Below are 15,903 nucleotides of genomic sequence, written 5' to 3'. Positions count from 1 at the left end.
TTCCTGGGATTTTGAGTCCCACCAGCCCCTAGTCTGCCCACTTAGTAGGTTGGTTTACTCAAGCGTTGAAAGATTGCTACTGCTGGCGAGGCTACCAAATTGTGTCTGTCTGGGACAGAGGCTTTCGGCTCTGCTTATGGCAAAACTCAGCTTTTCATAAAGTAAAAACGTCCTCCATGCCACAGGGACGTCATCATCCCTTCCCTCACTCAGGGCATGCCAAATATCCAGAAAGGAAGGGCATTTTCCAACTCCCTTTCTGCCCCCTTCCCAGCATGTTAAGCTAACCCCAAATTTACAAAATTATCCACACAGAACAGGAAATGCAAATATTAAAGTGCTTATAACATTCAACCACATTTTTCATGTGATTCACATTAAGCATCTTATGTAAAAGTTGAACAAGCGCTGGAAAAATATCCTAATTACACACACTGTAAATGAATTTTCTAATATTTTAGAAAATTTGAATTCCTTGATTTCTATAGGTCAAGTGTAGAACTTAACAGAAGTGTTTGTTGATGGTGGTTCTTTGTTACCCTTAATTTTGTTTCGTTTTATTTATATGAAATGAAGTGGGAAGAGAAGGGGGGGAAAAAACCAGGGGAAATGACAGGAAACAGCTATCCACCTCCGCACCAAATACCAGCAGAAAAACCACAGTTACGCTGCCATCTAACAACAATATATTCTGTTTAGGAAACTTCCTGATCCCAGACACAGCCATGTAACTCTAGACAATAATGAAATTACATCCTGCACATGCTCAAAACCATCCTCCATAGCTTCTAACGACATACATATTTTTGCTCTTCGCTTTCGTAAACTCTTTGAGATTTTACTTCTTAGAAAGGAGCCTAACTATGATTTTCAGAGAAGGTGGTGGTGATGGTGGTGGTGGGCACAGAAGTGGCAATATAAGTGTATCAGGATCTCCAGTTTCAGCTGCATAACTTTGGGAACTGGGATAAGAGTGCTTGACGGTTTCTTATCCAAGAGAAAGCAGCCCCTTTTCTTAAGGAGAACACGTGTCTGTCAGTGCAAATGACTCACGCAGAGCACTCCGCCCTTTCTCAAACTGTGACAGTCGCTGGGCTCACTCTCAGTCATCAAGAGACCAGTCATTTCTAAACTTAAGAGGAAAGATTTAAGCTGCTCTTAGAAATCACACAAGTGTATTCAATTTTACTTTGCAAATTTACTTTTGCTTAATTTTTCCAAGAGAAAAGTAAATACTAAATAATAAAACAGTAACTTTTATACTGAGATCAAGTGTGAAAAGTATTGCTTACAAAGGTCACCTGAGATGATAATAGGGAATATATTTTCCAGAAATTGAAAATTGGGGATGACTTTGAATATCTGTATGATTTTCCTACTTGTTATCAGGTATGGTTTATGCCTGGAAATCAGTTCTGATGGTGGTAAATACAATGACAGTTGTATGGGATCCTAGGATCATCCTGTGAGTTTCCATGGTCTGTAATACTAGAATCCAAACTCCCAAATAAATATGATCAACACTCCATGTAATCTGAGGAACACAATCAAACAGACGTCCTCACTGCAGAAAGTAAGCCTGAAAGTCAGACATCTACGTTGAGATAATACAGTTCTCCAAAGGATCAAATGACACCAAAGACAAATGTATCAAGTTGTTGTGGCAACTGATCCAGAGTGTGGTCCAGCTGTTCCCAGTCTGTTTTCCCAACATCAGAGGCTATTCACTCAAGGCAAACCATAAAAATACCTCCTTGCTCATAAAAATAGACATTCCCTGACTTGTACGCCAGACTGTTCATCTCCTCAGGCCCATGGTCTGCTGTTACCCATTCGCGCTTGTCTTCTGCTCCTCAGAGGAGGATTTGGGGAGAATCCTGCCAACAATTATACTTGGATTCCCTAATTCAACAGAAAGGCTGGCCATCTCAGAAGAGCAGGGGAGCATGTGACTCACCCACCCACAGCCACACACAAATTCAATTATCATCTTCTAGCCCTTCTTCTTTTGACCAGGTGTTTACACTCAGCCTGTCTGGGCAAATGCTTTCAACGTACATTCAAGTGGAAGCTGACCTATTTCTTTTTTTCTCTCTATAAAAGATTTAGAAATATGCCTGTTCAAAAGAACTGTGAGGGAAGTCGTGTAGTGGAAAGAGTATGGACTCTTTGTGAACAGACCTCAGTTAAATCCATTGACTATCCCCGAGTAGGTAGACAAGTTACCGGTTCTCTCTGAAGCTTACTTTACTCATCTGAGGAAGTTGGTGTTCATGGTACTTGTCTTGTCTCAGACTTTCAAATGCATATGAAATACCTGGGGATTTTATTAGACTGCAGATTATGACTTAGTAACCGGTCTGGGGTGAGGCCCAAGAGACTGCATTTCGAACAACCCTGAGGCAACGCTGCTGCTGCTGCTGGTCTGGACCATACCTTGAGGAGCAAGGAAGTCAGGTCTTTCAAGGATTTCATTTTATATCAAGTGGCTACAACACTATTTGGTGGACGTAAGGTTTTTACACACTATATTACATAAAACACTAACTATGTGTATAGAGCTTCAATTCCTCTGAGGATCTGAAGTTTAAGATAGCCAAAACAGAATTTTAGTAACCTAAAATCTCCCATTCTCTTCTTCAAAAATGAAAAGAGACACAGGAAGGAAAATGGTTAGATTGCCTGGGAATACTGGACAGTCTTCCCTCGAGTCGCTGTGCTTTTGACTGTAGCAGACTTTAGATACTAACCACTGAGAGACTGACAAAGCTACTGACCGCCTAGGGAACAGTGGTCACATCTCCTATGTACCTTCAAAAAAATGTTTACTATAACAGTTTACACTCTTCAGGACCCTTGCCAAGGAAGGAAATTATTCAGAGACAATATATATTTTCTCATCCAAAGCAGTATGTATGAAAGTCAAGAATCTGTAGGGAGGATAATAGCAATTTCACAAAGCACCATTCCATTCATGTGCTATGTGGATCATTTTGAAAGACTCTACAATGTATTGAACATTTAGAAATGGGTCTCCACAAAAATGATAATCAATACCATAGCCCAAACTTACTAAGCACTCATGAGTGGTAAGTTCTACGCTCAGTGCTTTACATGCATCATCTCATTTATCCTCACAACAGTCCTACGTGGTGGAACGAATAGGACACGTAAGACCCTGTCCCAATGTGGAGCCTTGCTCTGGCGGCTCCCTCTGCCTGGAATACACGCCCTCCACGTATCTGCTTGGCTAACTCCCTCATTCTTTTACATCTTTGCTCAAATCTCACCTTCTCAAAGATCACTATGTTTAATACTGCAGTCTGTTCCCTTCCACCCAACACTTCCTTTCTTCCAACTTTTGACTTTCTAACATACTACATAATTTTCTAATTATATTTATTGTTCATTGTCTTCCTACCCCACCTTTCCCCCATCTCGCCCAAGCCCACCTACCCTCCTAGAATGTAAGGGCCATAAGTGTAGGAAGCTTTGTCTGTTTTGTTCACTAACCTATCCCAAGCACCTGGAACAGTGCTTGTCACAGAGTAGACACTCCATAAATATTTTTTGAACGAATACCCATTTTACAGATGTAAAAATTAAGACTCAGTGCAGTAAAGACTTGTACAAGATAATAAGTGTTAGAACCAGAATTCAAATAAGACAGTCTGACTCCCAAAGTAGTGCAATACTGTTTAACGAGGAATAAAAAAAGTGAGGGTCAGGAATTTCTAAGTCTAAACTGGCAACCAAACCCTTTGATTTCCCTTGAAGAACACAGGATAGACAGAACCAACCAGCACCTCTCTGGGGTGGGCTGCAGGGTGATTGAAACAAAGACAATTGGGACCTGGTACAAAGATAGAAGGCATGGTCTTGGGATTTCAAGCCTAGCAAGTCTCTAAAGCTGCCCATTAATGTCCATACATTTAGCAGATGCCCTTGATATAATGCATATAATGTGCTTGGACAGCTTTTAATTAACGGCAGATGGTATTAGCTATGTGTAAGGTCCTGGACCAGTGTTACTCCAAACTTTCCCTCCTTAGGCAGAGGAGACACTTGTGGGAACCTGGAGATAATGCCAGACTGAGCCGTGTGTGTGTGTGTGTGTGTGTGTGTGTGTGTGTGTGTGTGTGCGCCGTGTGTGTGTGTGTGTGTGTGTGTGTGTGTGTGTGTACTTTGAAATGGGAAGGGAATTGCCCACTGTCTCTCGCCCAAATCGACAATAGATACTGAAACAGCTTCCATGGGAGTGACTGAGGTAAAGGGAGCCACCAATGGAGACTGTGGCCTTCCAAAATCAGTCTGAGGAAAGCTGCCAGCACCTCTTGGGCCAGGAACCTACCACCTGTGTCACAAAGGGCATTGAGGCTCAATGAGGTGCTGAGCCACTGGCCTGAGGTCGCACAGACAATAGGTGCTGAAGACTTGAAATCAAACCTGTTAGAGCTCTAGATGCTTCTGTAACTAACTTAGCTCAGAGCTTGACCCCAGAAAACACTCATTAAAATACAATATATACATACACATATAGGTGTGTGTGAACCTTTCTTAAAACAAAGAGCTCTTCGATTCTTGTACTTGCTTTTTAGAAAGTCCTCTTTTTCTTTCTTCCTTTTCTCTAATTTTTGCAGCCAAGCCCCATGTCACTTATGGTTCCCTTCCCTTCTTATCCTTCCTTTTTAAATCCTCTGCAGCAGGTATCTGTCTAGGTGTAGCTCTCTCTGGGAACCACAAGGATTTTCTTCTTAACGTGCTCCTTACTTCCTCCATCTGGAGCACCTCTCCTTTCTACTTTCTCTTCCCAAAGAAGACGAATCACGGATAGTGTGATTGCTAGAGGGATACACTTCTTGCTAACTGGAAGCCCATTAGGGCTCCCCAGGGAGAAGGAGCTGTCTCTTTCTCCCTAGTCTCTCTCTAACATCTAGCACAGAACATAGTTGGTGCTCAATAACTATCTTTTGAATGAATTCATAAATAAAACATACCAGGATTACCCCGCAGAACCACCCAGATTCCTCCTTTGGTTGAGAAGACCATAAGGAAATGCCTTGAAGCATCTGCAGAGTGCTATAAAAATGCTCAGTAATGGAGTATGTGCTAAACATCTGTATCTTCTATAGTGAGACACTTTCATAAACACAGAGAGATTGGGAAGGGTCACGGAAAGACAGAGGGGAAGGAAGAAGGAAACTCCATTTCGTGAGGGCTCAATATATTGTATGTATGTACTGTGGTGAAGTGCTTTTAATACATTAACTCAACAGTTTTGTGAGGTAGGCATTAACCCCCACTTTAGAGATGGGAAGACTGACCTCTGAAGGATTTACTTTCTCCCCAAAGCTCCAAATCCATTAGTGATCAAAGGGATTCTGTCCAGGCTTGTCTGACTTCAATGCCTTTGTTCTTTCTACCAAACTATAATGCGCAGCAGCTCTATAGGTCCTTTGCTTCCAAATAGTGTTTGAAATATGTGTAGCACTCCTGTGAATCACTTACATTGTTAAATCGGTTTTCCAATTTTTTTTTTTAAATAATAGGGTCCACATTTCACTTGCACTCTTTTCTCTAAAATTGAATATCTATGTGATGGATTCCTTCAGCTTTTCTTTTAAAGCAGAATCGTTGCTTAACCAGTCATTTTAATGTGCCATTACCCCTGGCAATGCTCATGAATTTCCAATAGATGCTCTCCTCAGAGTCATTTATTCACATTTACTTATATTGCGGGGCAAATCCGTAGTTGCTCTTGCAATGACTTTTAAAATGTTCATTTTTATGCTTTTAAACACAGCTAAAAATCTAAATTATAAAATTGATCTTTAAGCCTATAGCTGTAGTATATTGCCATATTTCATTTTTCTGCAACAAGAGAAGTGAGGAATGATGTATATAAGTGCAGACTAAAACCAAAGAGAGAAAAGTGCTAACTTTTATATGAGAAGAAACTGAAAATTAGACGACTTGAAGTTCTGACTCTGATTACAAGGGGCAGGAATTTTCTAAAGGCCAAGTCCCAGGACAATTTTTCTTACATCTTTCCTCCTATCTATATGTCAGAAAAGAAGCTACTGAAGAAAGTTTTATGCCAAAAAACTATGGCGATCAACGTATTCTTAGAAATCAGATACAGGCCACCATCTATGGCTGTGGTTCTCAAGCTTTAGAGTGCACCTTAAGGGCGTGTTAAACACAGATTTGGGGTCCCTGGTTCAGTGGGTCTGGGATGGGGCTTGAGAATCTGCATTTCTAACAAGTTTCCAGGTCATGCTATGGATGCTGCTCAAGAAGCCATCGGGAGTGTGCTCTGGAGTTTACGTCCCAGGGGCTACGGACGCTCAGTGAGAAGGCTCCAGGACAGTAGTTCTCCTTCTTCACTAAATATCAGAATCACCTCCTGAACTTCTTAAAAATCCTGGTGTCTGGGCCACAAAGCCATAGATTTTTATCCATTGGTCTTTGGTGGGGCCCAGGCATGTGAACACTGGGATTGCTAACTTGATACATATTTAAAATGGATTTTGTTTTGGGTCGGGGGCGGGGGGTGATTAATTTTTAAATGTTGTCTTCTAAAAACAATCCTAGAGAAACAAAAAAGCAGACAGCAGGATTTCAGGTTAAATACTGTGGTTTAAAAAATAGGCATTTTACTAAGCTCCTTCCACAAACCCAACTAAAACAATGGTAACGAATCAAAAAGAAAAAAAAATTCATTAACCTACAAGTCTAAGAGAATAGGACAAGAAAATACCACAATAAAAATGTTAATTTGGAAAACAGAAGGAAGAGTGGTAACTGACTTAGCTGAGGCTGAATTTGACACTTGCGAATTATTTAGGGAAGGCCGAAAAGCAGGCTGCCGCTTGCTGTGGGATCCCAGAAAGTCTCAGAAGCTGGAAGGACCAGGTGCCTTTGAGAATGGTTGGGGGAGGGAGGAGGAAGGTGAACTGAAACGGGAGAATTGAGAAGCAATTAGAAACTCACTCTACATCGGTTGATAGTAGAGTGTGGTCCAAGGACTCCTGGGGGTCCCCAAGACCCTTGCAGGGGTCCATAAGATAAAACCTTTCCATTATAACAATAAGACAACTATGTGCCATTTTCACACTCATTCTCTCACAAGTGTACAGTGGGGTTTTCCAGGGTCTATATGACATGTGACAATGTCATTGCTCAGTTAATGGAATATATACTTGTATATTCTTGTTTTCTAGACTTTTCGAAGGTATGGTTTTTGGGATATAAATACATATGTATGTTTTCAAAGGTTAACTCAATTTGTTCTCAATGTTTCTACTGTGTTCTTACAAGCTTTTTTCTATTATACCTGCTATTATCTGTGTAATCCCATAATCATCCTATAAATTATTTGAAATTCTAATGTTTTTCTTATGCCTCCATGGACATAAGAACATTTTGTTGTCTTGTTTTGCAATTACATTTTAAAATTATTTTGAAAACTTTTCTAAATTTTAAAGTTAGAAAAATACCTTAAAGAGTAGGTTGTCATACTGCATTGGCTAGAAAGGTATACACGGTAGCTGAGAGACTCAGAGAATGACACTGCTGAATGAAAACTCAGGAAACTAGTGCCACTTTCCCAACAATACAGCTAAGGATTTGGCTGTCAACATGAAGACAAAGTTAGTATCTCAGGATATTAATATCTGGATGAATCTACAGACATAGCTTTTTTTTCTTGCATCCATCCAACATCAACACCACTAAGCATTGATAAAGATCTTTTACATGAATGGCACTAAAATACACTTGGTGCATTGGCACTAAATACTAAACGTGATACAATATATAAAGTGTTAATAATTGATTTGATTCGCATGGCTTGTACTGGGGAACTGTGCTGACATTTGAACTGATGGTACAAAAGCAACAGTTTGTAAAACTCCTGGCAACTTAGCACAAATCAAGGCAGGAGCATCAAACTGTAGTGGCGATGACTTGCAATAAAACAAAGATGCAGTGTCACTTAATCATTCCCTTGACAAAGTAAAAAAATATATTCATTTATTACATTTTTAACTCCTGGGTACATATTTAAAAAATAATCTGTATAACTAAATGAGAAATATATATATATATAAAACACTTCATCTCCACAGCAAAGTATGATGTTTGTCTCAAGGACAAACACTTCTGTGGTTGTTTGAGTTGCAAACTGAACTGGTCACTTTTTTCATGGAACATGTTTATTTGAAACAATGACTGACAGACAAATTATGGTTATTCAGACTTGGATATTTGGAAGATATTTTCTCAAAAATTAATAAAGTAAGCCTGTCACTTCAAAGAAAACAACTGACAGAAATTGTGTTCATTATAAACTTTGAACCGTTCAGTGAAAATTGGAATTGTAGTATATTTTGTATCTGCCACCATGAGCTCAGCAGCTTCCAAAACTTAAAGACATTCAAAATGCAAGGCCAATAGATTGTAAGGCATCAGAGTATGAAGAATTCATTGGTATGGCTTATATTCCACATGGCAACTAATCTTTAAGGAACTATCACTTGTTGAATTTTGGTGTAGTATCTGAGAAGAATAGCCACAATAATCTGAAAAAGTCTATTCAAATACCTCTCTGTTTTATAGTTATATATCCCTGTGAGAGCAAATTTTCTTCATATTCTTAAACAAAACAATATATTGCCACAGAACACAGAAGAGGATATGAGAATCCACATATCTTCAATTGAGCAACAAAACATGGACAGTTAGGAGTCCGTATGTAATAACCCATCCAGATCACCCCACCTAGACCCCCACTAGTTGAGAATAAATGTCCAATCAGATTTTCATGCCTCTCTCTTAAATAGGAGTACAGATCCAAGGACCACTTGACATTTAGGAAAATTTTCAATGTGAAAGACAAAGTAAAATATAGAAATGGTTGGTGGGGGGGAGGAAGGGAAAAAGAGGAAACAAACTTTAATACAGAAACCGTAAAAAAACCATGGAAGGAAGGAAGGAAGACAGGAAAGGAGAGTAAAGAAGAAAAGAAACAAAATAATGAACAATTAAACTTGATATCCTCAGAGAGAAAGAAAGTATAAGAAGCCATAAAACAGGAAGCTTTGGGGAATAAAAAGAGCTTTTGGAAAGTAGACATATGATAATGTAAATAAAAATTTCAACAGAAAATGCAGATGATTAAGGATAATTTATCAGAAAACAGAAGAAAAAAACAAGAGAAAAACACTGAAAATTAGAGTACTGTTTGAGGAGTTCTGATATCTGACTTGTAGAAGTTCCAGAAAAAAGAAATAAAAAATATATAAAAAAAGGAAATTATCAAAGAAAAAAGAATTCGGAAAAATTTCCCTACACGGAAGGGCATGACTTTGAAATTAACAGGGCCTACCACCCACCTACTGAAGAGAATAAACAGAGCCACAGAAAGGCTCACTTGGGACACAAAGATCTTAAAAGTATTACTAAGATAGAAGACACAGGGCAAAAAAGAAAAAGCATTGGAAATTTAAAAGGCATTGAATTTCTCAATAGTTATAAGGAAAGCTAGAATGAAATGCAGCCAAAGCATCAAAATGTGAGGAAGATCTATATGTATCCAAAATATAAATCAAACTCTAATACAAGGTCTTAACATGTTTACTTCTCATTTATCTTTTCTCAGGAATTTCTGGGGGAAAAAATGTTCCATCTAAAGGAGGGAGTAAACCTCAAAAAATACATGGGTCCAACAAATAAGAGTCAATAGGAATCCCCAGGATGATGGTGAGGGGAGATCCCAAGATAACAGCTATGCCGGAAACACGGAACTCGACCAGTGCAGGTGGGACCAGAGGAGGGTCTGCTCCAGGGGAGTATCTCCAAGGACAAGATGAAAGTGAGGGCTACCTGGGGTGTTTGCCCAGAGAGATATTTACCCGCCTCTGGGACAGAATTTAGAGATGAATTAGGGATGGATTAGGAAACTAGGTAAATGAAAAAGAGACATTATTAACTCCAGGAAAAGCAAAACATAGTGAAAGAAAGAAAATGCAATCACAGCACACCACATTCTCTGCTGTGAATCCTATTTATATAGTCACGAAAATGTGAGCAGCAAGTTCTGATCTAACCAATACTTAAGATATAAATATTGGAGGGTGGGGAAAAGTAAGTATGTTTCAATAGATGAGGAGTGAGGGATGTATGAGAGGTAAATTCTCACCTTCCACATTAGGAAACTAATAGATACTATTTGAATTGGAAAAAAACAGAACAAGAAATAGCAGCATCAGATTGTTATTTAGACATAGGAAAACAAATACCAGAAAAAGTGGCAAAAATTGTGATGGTTGCTTCTGGAGAGGGGGCACTGAGGGTGGTGGCAAGAGTGGAGCTGAGCAGTGATGGTTTCTATTATAAACAAAAATGCATTACAATGCTGATCACAGAAAAATTAGAAACTACAGAAATGCAAAAATGAGAATAAAAGAGTTCCTATACTCTTTCTATCTAAAGATTAACACTATGAATCTACTAGTGCCTTTTGAGTTTATGTGCATTTTATATTATTGAGATATGATTTATATTTTTTACATTTTACTTTATTTACTTGACAAAAGCATTTTCCCCTTTATTATGTTTTTCATAAATATTTTCATGGCAATATATTTCATAATGGATGACATTATTTATTTAGGTGTAACAATTTAGGTCTGTTCCATAATATTTTAGTATGAAAAATTTCAAACATAGAGACAAATGGGAAGAACTATATAATGAAATACTATATATCCTCCACTATAGTTCTACAATTAACATTTTGCTATGCATGCTCTGTCACACATTTATCAATCTATTTATCCCTCTATCCACCCATTTTATGTTTTGAGGCATTTCAAAGTAAGTTGCAGACTTTGGTATACTTCATTCTAAGCACTTCAACAGGCATACCATTAGTGCTAGTTCAATATGTATTTGTGGTTCTTTTTCTTAAGTAAATTTTACATACATATGCACAAATCTTAAGCATATCATTTAATGAATTTCAACAAACGCATACTCCTGTGTAACCCAAATCCCTATCAAGATGTAGATTAAATTACAATCACCCCAGAAAATTCATGCACCTTTCCCTCTCAATCCATATCCCTACCTCCTACCCCCTACACCCACAAAGGCAGCCACTGTTCTAATTTTTTAAATCTATTCCAGAACTTCATATAATGGGAATAATACAAATGTGCTTTTTCATATAAAGCATTTTGCACTTGGCATAATGATTTTGAGATTCATTCATGAGTGCAGTGCATCATTTGTTCTTTTATTTAGCTGAGCAGCATTCCTTTGCATAAATACACAACAGTTTGAGGTATTCTCTTTCTAATGGACACCTGCAGCTGTTTCTAGTTTTTGCCTATTATTATTAAAACTGGTATGAACAGTTTTAATATATATGGTATGAACTGTTTATATAAAACAGTTTTATATATATAAAGACTTCTTATAAAAAGTCTTTGTGCGGTATAAGTTTTCATTTCCTTTGGGTAAATATCTAGCAATGGAATTGCTTTGTCATAGGATATGGTTTTTTTTCTTGGTTTATTTTTTTGGTGGTGGGGAATAGTTTAATATGTAACAGTAGGCCAACTGGAGAGGACAAGAGCCCCCAAGGCCTCAACCTTTCTCCCATGATGCTCTGCGACCTGTGTACCTGGGCCAGTCCCATGTCTTTCTCAACGCTGAGGCCCTCAAGTCCCAAGGAAGGGTGGGAAAGTAAGGCGGATAGCTGGGGGCTCAGCCCAAGAGTTCAGGGAGGCAGACAGGTTAGTTGAATTGGGCCTTGGAAATATCCATCTCCGGATGTTGATCCATGAACTTTTTCAGAATTTTCTGTTTCTTCTGCTCGTCCAAATTGGGCAACCCCATGGACTTCTGTCTCTGGTCATACATCACCTTTTCTACCATGCTGTGCGTCTCACTGTCCAGGTCTGAGAGCTTGGAGTTCTCATGGTTGATCTTCTTGGTGTTGATCTCAGGGTTAGTGGACACCAAGCTGCTCTACCATTCCACCTAGTTGATCTTCTCCAGATGCACTCTCACCACTTGCCATCCTCGAGGAGTCATGAGCTCTCTACCCTCACTTCATTGTAGAGCTCCCAGTCAATGATCTCCGGCTGCCCCCTGAGTCCCACCCCGAGGTGTGGCTACTGGATGTTCACCACCACATCCTTCCCCTTCAGCCGGAAGTTCACACAGAAAGACACGGCCAGGTCCAGCTATGACAGGGTCTAGGTGCGGGGTAATTGGACAGGTCTTCCCCATTGCAGAGGTTGGGCTTCAGTTTCCCTTTGTCTTTCTCATCCTCCTCCTCGTCCTCCTCACCTCCTGCTTCCCTGGTGAGCAAAGGCTGCCATTCTTGAGCTGTGCTTCATGATTATCTGGTAGGTAAAGGATGCAACCTTTATCTAGTAGGTAAAGGAGGTAGAAAGGTTAGCTGTAACCTCTCTATCTCCTCATCGGTCAGCAACTTGATCTGGGCCCAGAACTCTCTGACCTGGCTTCTACATAAAGTTATATAAGAATTTACCAGATTTTCCAAAAAGAGCCAGGTATGTAGGGATAGTAAGACTTTTTAATCTGTGTCATTTTTTTGTAAATTGTATTTTTAAGAAATTTGTCCATTTCAATGGACAAATTTATTTGTTGGAATAAAGTTGTTCATAATATTCCCTTGTTATACTTTCAATGTCTACATGGAGAATCCCTCTTTCATTCCTGATAGTGGAGATTTATGTTCTTTCTTTTCCATTCTCTCTCCTTCTCTTTCTCTTTCTAGATAGGGATTTTTTCAAATTTTTTGACCTATTCAAAGAAACACCTTTGGTTTTGTAAATTTTCTCTATTGTTTGTCTATTTTATGTTTCATTCATTTCTGTTTTATTTTATTGTCTTCATTTTACTTAGCTTTGGTTTAATTTGTTCTTTTTATAGCTTCTTATGATAAAAACTAAGGTCATTAATTTCAAATGTTTCTTCTTTTCAATATAAGCATATTAGATTATAAATTTCCCTCTAAGCTCTGATTTTGCTGAATCCCATAAATTCTGATATATTTTTATAATGATTTCAAAATATTTCCGACTTTCTCTTTGATCCATAGATTATTTTAAAGTACGTTATTTAATTTCCAAATATTAAGGTGTTTTATAGATATTTTTGTTACTAATATATAACTTAATTTCTGTCATCAAAATCACATACTGTATAATTTCAATCCTTTCAAATGTATTGAGACTTGTTTTACAGCTGAGCATATGCCTATCTTGGTGAAGATTCCACGTGCACCTGAAAAGAATGTGTGTTCAACTACAATCCACAACTGTTGATGGTCAAGCTGATTGATAGTATTATTCAAATTTATATCCTCCTGTTTTATTTTAATCTAGTTGTTTAATTACTGAAAAATATTTAAAATCTCTACCTATGGCATGGATTTGTCTGTTTTTCCCTTTTTCCCCCTTTGGAGCTGTTAGTTTTTTCTTTGTGTATTTTGAATCGCTGTTATTAGGTACTGTACTAGTTTTCTATTGCTGCTGTAAATAAATGATCACAAACGTGGCTTAAAACAATCCAAATTTATTATCGTACAATGGGCAGCACCAATCATTAAGTTATTTATCTTGGTTTTCAAAAATCTAAGAGCCTGAACTTCGGAAATAAAAATAGTCTAACTATATAGATTTGTTTATTTATGACTGCAGACCCAGCGTTCTGATTGTTCAAGCTTCAAGCTCAATACGCCAGTATTGAATTGATTCTTTTGGCTACTATATATAGATATGTATCGATAATTCTATGTTAGTTTTTTTTCCTCTCCTGATAATGACTCTTGATTTCCTTTACATTACTAAGAAATTTTCACTTCAGCATTTCTCAGGATTTACAGAAACATGGCATTTGGCTTTAATTTTTACTGAGTCCTCCTGCCAAGATTTCCTGGAATTGTTCCATGACTATTCCAAGTCTTGACTGAAAACTACAGTTGGAAGAATAAATGACAGATTCCAGGTGCTAATTGTTGTCTTCAAATGAGTACTGATCCTGGAGCCAAAAGAAACACAACCCATTGCCTGCTCTGGGGGTATTTTTAGAGTTGTTGCAAACACATGATCTTTATCTTGAGAGATGGCCAATATTTTAAAAGTAGCCAATAAACAAAATGTATTTATAAAAAAATATATATTTTTCCATTATAAAAATAAAATACTGTGCTCACTCATTCCATTTGCACTAGAAAGAGTGCTTGACTAGGAAAGAAAAGCTTCCTCTGATCCTTCCCTGTCGGCCATGATAATGAAGCAAGCCTTCCATTCTTATCCATTAATATTTGTACACTGATCTATTATTTCTCCCTACAAACACTGTAAATTCCTCAAGCTTAGCCTTTATCCTACATTATCCAGATACCAGCCATTAGTGAGGACCCTGAAGAGGATCTGAATTCCCCCACTAGAATGTAATACATTCAGTAAAGGATCAAAGCTGTAAGAGTTAAGAGAATAGCTCTTAGAGTGAGACAGAACCAAACTTCAAGTTCAAAATCTGCCCACTTCTATGCAATCTTTGGATTTTCTACAATTTCCTCAAATTTGTAGGAAAAGAGATTAAAAAAAATATTCGCCCACCTCATTTGGTTGTTTTGAGGATGAAATATGGTAAGGCATATCAAAGTGTGCCGACAGTTCCTGCCATATTGTTAGTAGTATTACCATTGCTGTTTGTTTACCCCTATGGTAAATGCCCAATAAACAACTGCCGAAATAAACACTTGTTGAATTAAATAAGTGCTATTTTGGTGAAAGAAAAACACACAATTACAAAAACAAGTTATAAGAAAAAATAATAATTGTAGGTTTATAACACTATGAAAAGGAGAGCTAAGAAAAGATTTTTTTAGGAACCTCATTCGATAAGCTCATCAGAGAAGGCCTCTCGAAGGAGATGACATGGCAGCTGAAGGAGGCAGCCACACAAAAATGGGAAGAACAGCATTCCAGGCAGAGGAATAGCATGTACAAAGATCCTGAGGCACATATGCATGTGAACCTTCTAAGAACTGAAGGACCACCAGTGTGTTGTAACAGAATGAGCAATGGTAGAGTACCACCAGATGCTTCAGAGGTAGCAAAGGCCAAACACAAAGGGCCTTCCCTATAGGACAGAGTAGAAAGTTTGGCTTTTGGTCTAAGTGCAAAGGGAAGACACTGAAGGGTTTTAAGCAAAACAATCACAAAATCTTCAGACTTAACCTATGACTCACCAACACAATTTGAAGGAAGATAAGAATTTCTGAAAATATTTGGAACTTGTCGTTTAGAGAAACTTAAAGTATAAATGTAGAATAAAATATTTTTCATTATGATTGAAATTATTGATTAGCAAAAAAACCAAAACTCATTTTGGGATACTTAGTAAAGATTTTGTCCACTTCTCTTTCTTTCACACATGTCATGAATTATGTAAGGAATACTGTGACCCATTTAAGATGAAGGAAGGCACTCACTAGGCAGGAAGGGTTACGAGTAACAGACAGAGGGCCATAGTTGACAGCATGAGGGCACAGAATGGGAACATATATCTGAGCTATAAGGACCACATTAAATGAGACACAATTTGGAAGATGCTGTGGGATAGATTTCTTACCAATAGGAAGGGCAGGATTCCAGTATAAAATCATGAGACATTGTAAGATGTTGGACATTCCAGCACAAAAGTTATAAGGAGACTTAAAGAAAATGTAAATTTATACATCAGAGAATTATCTTTACAAATTAATCTCCTCTTAGGGTAGCATATCTTTGTCACTGTAAGCTTCTCTTTTGAAGCTGCTTCATTCCCTTCATATATATATTTTTTTACTTGCTT

General features: G+C 38.0%; 1 protein-coding gene and 1 pseudogene across 1 annotated transcript in view; both read right to left on the bottom strand.

Annotated features, from left to right (window-relative positions):
• HPSE2 (heparanase 2 (inactive)) overlaps window positions 1-15,903 on the bottom strand; it is a 520,430-nt gene that overhangs the window by 166,337 nt on the left and 338,190 nt on the right. The window lies entirely within an intron of this gene.
• LOC117036266 (nuclear migration protein nudC-like) lies at window positions 11,803-15,739 on the bottom strand (annotated as a pseudogene).

Source organism: Rhinolophus ferrumequinum, chromosome 16, assembly GCF_004115265.2.
Source record: "Rhinolophus ferrumequinum isolate MPI-CBG mRhiFer1 chromosome 16, mRhiFer1_v1.p, whole genome shotgun sequence".
NCBI classification, from domain to species: domain Eukaryota; kingdom Metazoa; phylum Chordata; class Mammalia; order Chiroptera; family Rhinolophidae; genus Rhinolophus; species Rhinolophus ferrumequinum.
Note: the sequence above shows the minus strand (reverse complement) of the source record. Positions and strands in the feature narration are given on the sequence as shown.